Consider the following 7,859-nt stretch of genomic DNA (forward strand, 5'->3'; position numbering starts at 1 on the left):
CAAATAAATTTTTAAAAAAATAGCCCGTGGTGTACCACGGGGTCAAACTTAGTTGTATGCATAAACGGAAATTTGAAGGTTAAAAATATGGCACTCTAAATAATTTGGTATTGGCCTGTATGCACTTTGGATTTTTGGAAAGAACTATTACAACAACCACCAAACTACATTTAGTACTTTGATGTCATCTCGCTATCTTGTCAAGCACCTATATCACTTACCATTTAAATTTAACCATAAATTCCCCAACCACATCAACAACAACTGTCTATTTAAGATTGTACTATAAACATATTTTCTTACATTCTCATAAGAAACATGAGAAACCACGATCTTCCTGACGACCTTCCTGACGACGTGTTGGCAAAAATAGCTAAGAAGATAGCAGCCAAATATTGGTGGTAAGTGCAGTCACTCCTACGTGCTGGAAAACCAGGGAGAAATATCGTTCACAATCTTGAAGTGTTGAAAGAGGCCAACATCTTGAATCTTTGTCGTGAGCCCGATGACATTCATGTACCTGGTTGATATAGAAAGTTTTTCGAAAAATGTGTTAAAGCTGGAAATCCGACGGCCATATATTTTGAAGGTTTAATTATCATTTTTTTACAGATTAATACCAATGTATAATCTCTCAACTCATTTTTCTTGCAATTATTCCTTTTCTTTATCAATTTTAGTTTTGTTATATTTTTTCTATACAGTCGGATCTAATCGAACTTCCATATAGTAAAATTAATTAACATGAAAATTATGGGGTCTTCAAGAATATCTTTTTTTTTTTTCTCAAATTCAAGAATATCTTATGTGGTTGGTTATGTTGTGACTCAGGCGGTTGTAGCTGAGGACTCCTTCCACTGCTAAAAAGATTTACGTAATTAAATATATTATTATAGCATTTTTAACTCCTTAAGGAGTTAGTTAACTATAATAAATCTCTATATGAAGTAAGAACTAACATAATTGGTGGTGACAATGATTGGATCGTGCTTCGTAAACCAAGATGTATATATATCTAGTTAGTTTGCTTTAATCCATCGATTTCCAAAATCAAATTAATTTAACTATTTATATTATACAATGATAATTATAAAAATTTGACCGTAACTCTCAACGTTAAAAGATAGTTATGAACTTAAGAAAATGAGCACTCTTTTTGGAAAAATTTCATGTTATGCTTACCATTATGAGTATAGACAAAAAACATCTACTAACAAGATCCAAAGCTATTATAGGTTCATTTGTTATTTCTTTTGCACCCTATGGAGAAAGTACATTGTCTCTATGACCAATTTTCCGTAGGAAAAATCTCCTAATCTCAATAAGGATATGTGTTTTTTATAGCCAATTGTCTTCGAAATGTTGTGACTCGCGAACAGTAATTCAGTAGATGACAAAAGAAAGAGAATTACTGGTTCAGTTCTCAGAGCAAGCTTTCTACCTAAGTTTTTTCACTTTTGTTGCAGCAAAATATCAAAATATATCCATCAATTGTAAGACCCCGACTCTAAAATTTCGTACCAACATGTACGTGTCTGTGATTAAACTTAGGACCTATTAATTTTTATGTCGTTCATTAAACAATATGCGACAGCGATTAAGTAAAAATGGGTTAAATTAAACGTAAACATGCATCCAAATACCATACGGGGTTCTAGTACAACGAGAGACAATGCAAATAAGATAATACATCGTTTAAAAGTACTAGAACGAAAATAAAATTACCCAAAGCCACCATCCTCTCCTTTCCTTGCCTTCGTCACGAGAGCTGGGCAGCCACTTAAATCCAGATCCTCGGACCTTTCTTTTCCTGCGACCATAAAAGGAGGCGTAAGCAAACAAGTTTGTTTAGTGGAGTGGTCATCCCGTCTAACTTGGCTCGGTTCAATAATCTCAATCCGATATAGGTCTAATCCAATCAAGTCATGCATGTTAAATAACCCATAGGATAGTTGTCCAAATCGTGTAGACCAACCATCGATTTATTGCAATAAGAACATTAACCAAGACAAGCAAGCAATCAAGACCAAATAAACCATCGATCAAGAAATCGACCAAAGAACTCGGCCACAGTCACGCACTCACCTTCGGTTTCCATCCCTTATTGCTAACTCTCGACCTTACTAGTTCGATTCACGAATCTGATCCCCGCCTCTACACATACAGATCGAACATCATTACTACCTGATGTTAATAACCGTAACAATCGATGGACTAGGTCGGAGGATCACTTACCGATCTCTCCCTCGACTATGACTTAGGATCTCTCAGTTTAGGCTCAACGGAACTCTCTCTCTCACTCTTTCTCTAGCGGTGGCCTAAGGATGTTTATGCAGTGCTCTCTCGAGAGCTTAGGGTTATAGTCCTAGATATAGGGTCAGGTAAACCACCTTGGGCTTCCCAAAACGATAAGCCTTATCGTGCCCCAAATTCCCTTCTTTTTCGCAACTATCCTTATCCTACCCGAATTGTCTTTTTCGCGAGTTTATATTTCTCTCGAGTTTCCCTTTCCGTGAGTTGGCCTAAATCGTTCGTAAGGATTTTTCCGAGTTATCGGGCCATCCATCGGTCCATTGTCATGTCGACCCATCTTTGTCCCATCGGCCCGATCCACCGTTCAATGATGCGACCATTTACTCGACAGTCCCTACTTCACTGTCACTCTTACTGTCACTTACACTAGATACTTCACTATCCCATTTCATCCAGAAACTTACATACCTGCATCATCAATCACTGTAAACTTGGGATTCGTTTTCTTCAATTCAAACATCTGTTCACTATTATCAATTTGGTAGTGTCGAACTCTCCGTTCTCATTCTGATCCCCTTAACCTATCGAACCCATGGCCAGTGTCCAACTGTACCACCGTTTGTCTGCATGCGTACCGCTACACGTACCGTGTGCGTACTGCTGGTTCACCCAGCGCGTGTCGTTAAAGGAGGTGTCTTTGTTTTCCTGTGCCTCTGCTATAGCTTTCATATACGTCCTTCTCAGGATAGCGTTTTTCTTCGAAAGGGAATACTCAGTCTTAGGTCTAATTATAATTTTTTTTTACAGATTGATATCAGTGTATAAATTCTTAAGTCATTTTTCTTGCAAATATTCCAAAATCAAATTAATTTAACTATTTATATTATACAATGATAATTATAAAAATTTGAGCTTAACTCTCAACGTTAAAAGATAGTTATGAACTTATGAAAATGAGCACTCTCTTTGGAAAAATTTCATGTTATGCTTACCATTATGAGTATAGAAAAGAAAACATCTACTAACAAGATCCAAAGCTATTATAGGTTCATTTGTTATTTCTTTTGCACCCTATGTAGAAAATACATCATCTCTACGACAATTTTTCCGTAAGAAAAATCTCCTAATCTCAATCAGGATGTGTGTTTTTTTATATCCAATTGTCTTCGAAATATTGTGACAGGCATACTGTGATTCAGTTGATGATAAAGAAAGAGAATTCTTGGTTCAGTTCTCAGATCAAACTTTCTACCTAAATTTCTTCACTTTTGTTGCAGCAAAATATCAAGATATATACATTCGACAACTTCATCATATATGTACTTAAGCCTAATTGGTTTGTACGCGTTATGGCAAACATGGTATATACAGGGAAGAATTGCAACAAGCGATGCTTTTTCATAGATAATGTACATACGATAACATATTGTGGTGATGTGACATGGACATCGAACCATGGGCTTTGTTAATTTATAATGCAAGTTTTAATTTTCTACATTCATGACTTGAGTATTTGGACTACTGACTTTTCTCGCCTGCTTCTAGTTTACGTTTTAATTTTGTGTTTAAAATTTAACTTCAATGATGGATATACTGAATTTTGTAATCATAATGATGTTGTTATCTACGAGGCCCATGTACACTACTTTTTTATTATTATTCAAAGATAATAATAAATTTCTCATATAATATATTTTTAAATGACAATATCTTCTAAAGTCATATTCAAATTTAAATGACCAAACATTCAATATATATGGTTCAATATTTTTGAGTGCATGTATTCAAACTATTTAACTTTTTTTTTATTAAAATAGTTGAATAAACTACACATATGTAGAAAAATATATTTCAAATAAGAAATAAAGATATTTTAGATTTATGTTAATTTTTTTTTCTCAAAAAAGTGTCAAAAGATTAAGGGGTAGTCTAAGATACACTGAATAATAAAAAAATCTAGGATTTTTAATGAGTAAAACTTTATTTCTACTATGGAGATTTGGCTATTAATCCATTTCATATAATAATTATAAAAAGAGGATTATTTTTCAATCTACCACACACTCACATATCCAAAAATCATTTTCATATGTACGCTACTTCAACCATTTTCCATTCATAATTTTCTTCTTTTTTGTATCTCTCCTGCTTCTTACTTCTATTCCGCTACTTGTTTTTGTAAACCCTCAATCTAATTTCTCAGGTTGTTAAGGTACCTTTTCTATGTCCCTATTTAATTGTTTTATATAAAATTGTTGTTAAGGATTATATATATACGCACTTTAAGTCTTTAATTTATGTTCAAGCTATGATTTTTTTGTATTATTTGTTTGTTTAATGTGTCGTGATTAAAGGTCATATATAATAGATAATTTTTTTTTGTGTTTTGTTTTGGTTCTTGTTGATGTCAAAATTGAAATTATATATGTATGATAATTCTACACAAGATATGTTCTCTGTCTCCTTGTTTGTGAGGACTCTAATTTGATTAAGATTTCTTCTTAATCCAAAGGATGTCATCACTACAGAATTCAGATCTGAACACATTGTTATGCAACTGAATACTAATGTGGTTTGAATATTGTCAAACAATAGTTTTAAAAACTCCTTTCAAACACCTAATTTTTATATATACATCATTTCAAGTCGTTTTTTTTGTGGCTTGATAAGAATAATTTCAACTTTCTGAATCGAGTCTCAAATGCATTTTACCTTTGTCGCCTTTGAGAGATTAACAATTATTTGCGAAATATAAAAATGTTTCATTAGCATCAGCGAGTGTCTGTCTACGTACTTGATTATTATTTTAGAGTTCCCATAATTCTCAGCTTTGCGTTTATAGAGCTGTAGTAAATGAATGGACTCTTTCATTTATTAGTGTTTCTTTATTCTTTTATCATTATAAAAAAAATGCAACGACGGTTTTTTTTTGTTTCTTAGTTAACTTTTGGAATGTTCAAAACCTTTGTATAATGTTATCCACAACCATATTTTGTAAACCTCTCGCTATATCTTGTCTACTTGTTTAATTTTGACTAATCTAAGACTTCTTATTTTTGTATATTGATAGGATTTGCGATGGATAACCTCATCAACATCCCAAAAAACACATCATCAACATCCCCTCCTCTAGCGGTCTCACGGCTTCCAAACATTAATCCATTTGATGATTCGAACATGCGTTCTTCCGAGGCAGATGTTGGTCCTGGTACTGGTCCAAGTAACGATGAAACCCACATCATAACAGCCGGCTATCTTCCTCTGATGGTAGCACCAGTGCAAACCATTCGACACTCTAATGATTTGAACAACTACTCATATGCTGCGGGGGATGGTCTAAGTACTGCTTCAACAGCTGGCCTTCCTCCTCCTCTAGATGTCACACCACTACGAACTGTTAGACCATTTGATGATGTCAATAACTACTTATATGGTGTTGGTTCAAGTACTGCTCCAGAAAAAAAAAAGGACGTGGTCGACCAAAGGGTTCCAAAAACGTCAAGACCCAGGCGAAGAAGCCAAACACAGAAAATCCCAACAGCAAAAAGGTTCTCTGGCCCAGAAACTTTGATTCAGGGATAACCGAAACAGAGAGAAAAACCGGAAACCACGCGATAGTTGAGGTTGTTTTGATGCGGTTAGGCGGAGATTTTGCCAACTAAACCTCCAGAAAGGCATCCTTACAACCGTGGATGCTAATTGCAGGACTATGGGGGTCCAAACTAATCGGAGAAGGAGGACGGGTCCTGTTCCTGGAGTAGAAGTAGGTGATATATTCTATTACTGGGGTGAAATGTGCTTAGTCGGGCTACACAAACAAGCTGTCAGCGGCATTGATTATATGACAACTAATGATGGTGAAGCAGAACCTCTTGCAGCGAGTGTGGTTACATCAGGACAGTACAATGATGAAACCGAGAATCTTGAATGGTTGATCTATTCTGGATATGGCGGAACGGATAAGAACGGTTTACCTCAAGATCAGACTATGGAAAGAGGGAACCTTGCACTAGATGCAAGTAGAAGAATAGGAAACGAAGTTAGAGTCATCCGAGGCAGAGGCGACCCCAACGATGATACTAGAAAGGTATACATCTACGATGGGCTTTATCTTGTTTTTGAGACGTATTCTGTGATAGGAAAAAGCGGTTGTAAAGAGTTTAAGTTTAAAATGGTGAGGAAACCAGGCCAACCTAATTCTGGTTATGCAAACTGGAAATTAGCTGATGATTTGAGGATGCACGACCCAATTGATTCAAGGCAGGGTTTTATACTTCCAGATCTTTCTTTTGGAAAAGAGGTTTTACGAGTCCCGCTGGTTGACGAAGTAGATGAAAATGACAAAACTATTCCTGAAGACTTTGAATACATCACATCTCAGCATTACTCAAGAATGACACTTGATTTAAACATCGATCTCCAAGCACCTGGATTCCAGAATTTTCAAGGTCAACCATCCTTTCATCAAAGCTGCATGTGCATGGAAAGAAACAGTGGCGAGTTACCGTACCATAACTCCATTTTGGTTTGTCGTAAACCATTGATTTATGAGTGCGGTGAATCTTGTTCATGCCCCAACGACTGTAAAAACCGATTAGTTCAAAACGGTTTGAAGCTTCACATGGAAGTGTTCAAGACAACAAAGTGTGGTTGGGGTGTACGTTCTTGGGATCCAATCCGAGCTGGGACCTTTATCTGTGAGTTTGCTGGTGTGAGGAAGACAAAAGAAGAAGTACAAGAAAACGATAACTTCTTGTTCGACTCATCTCGGTTTTATATGAGGTTTAAGTGGAACTACGAGCCTGAGCTTGTGTGTGAAGATGTATGGGAAAGTGTCCCTGAGGTTTTCAATCTGACGACGCAAGTCTTGATAAGCGCCAAAGAAAAAGGGAATGTTGCTCGATTCATGAATCACAGCTGTAAGCCTAATGTTTTCTGGCAGCCTATTAAATCTGATACATATGTTCGCATTGGGCTTTTTGCGATGAAGCATATTCCTCCTGTGACAGAGTTAACATATGACTATGGAGTTTCTTCTATAAAGCGTATTGGAGAAGATGAGAGGCTTTACAAAGGCAACAAGATTTGTCTCTGTGGTTCAGTCAACTGTCGTGGCTCTTTCGACTGATTTTGTACTCTATATATCATTATTTGCTTCTTTTTAAATTTGTTTTTTTAATTTCCGTTTTTTTTTCATTTAATTTCTTTGTTTTTTCCATTTAATTAATTTTGTCAAATAAAAAATGTTCTTGGTTTTCTTTGATTTTTTTTTCTGTTTTTTAATTTCTTTGTTTTCTCCATTTAATTTTATCTAATAAAAGTTGTTCTTTTCCATTTAATTTCTTTGTTTTTTTCCATTTAATTTTGTCTAATTTCTGATTCATTAAATTCATTCGATATATAAAACAGATTACAGTAAAAGACCTAAAAATTCATTTGGTGAAATGCGAAAATAAAAAATAATTTAAATATGAAACATTCTTAAAAGGTATATATCATAATATTTTTTCTATAACCACTAAACCTAGTGACTGACTTTATCCCCAACTAAAACTGTATTCACGCAAAATTTGTCGAGTAAAAGACGCCATGAACAGGCAGAAGAA

General features: G+C 35.1%; 1 pseudogene; it reads left to right on the plus strand.

Annotated features, from left to right (window-relative positions):
* On the plus strand, window positions 5,332–7,381 carry LOC104743895 (annotated as a pseudogene).

This window comes from Camelina sativa, chromosome 14 (assembly GCF_000633955.1).
Source record: "Camelina sativa cultivar DH55 chromosome 14, Cs, whole genome shotgun sequence".
NCBI lineage: Eukaryota > Viridiplantae > Streptophyta > Magnoliopsida > Brassicales > Brassicaceae > Camelina > Camelina sativa.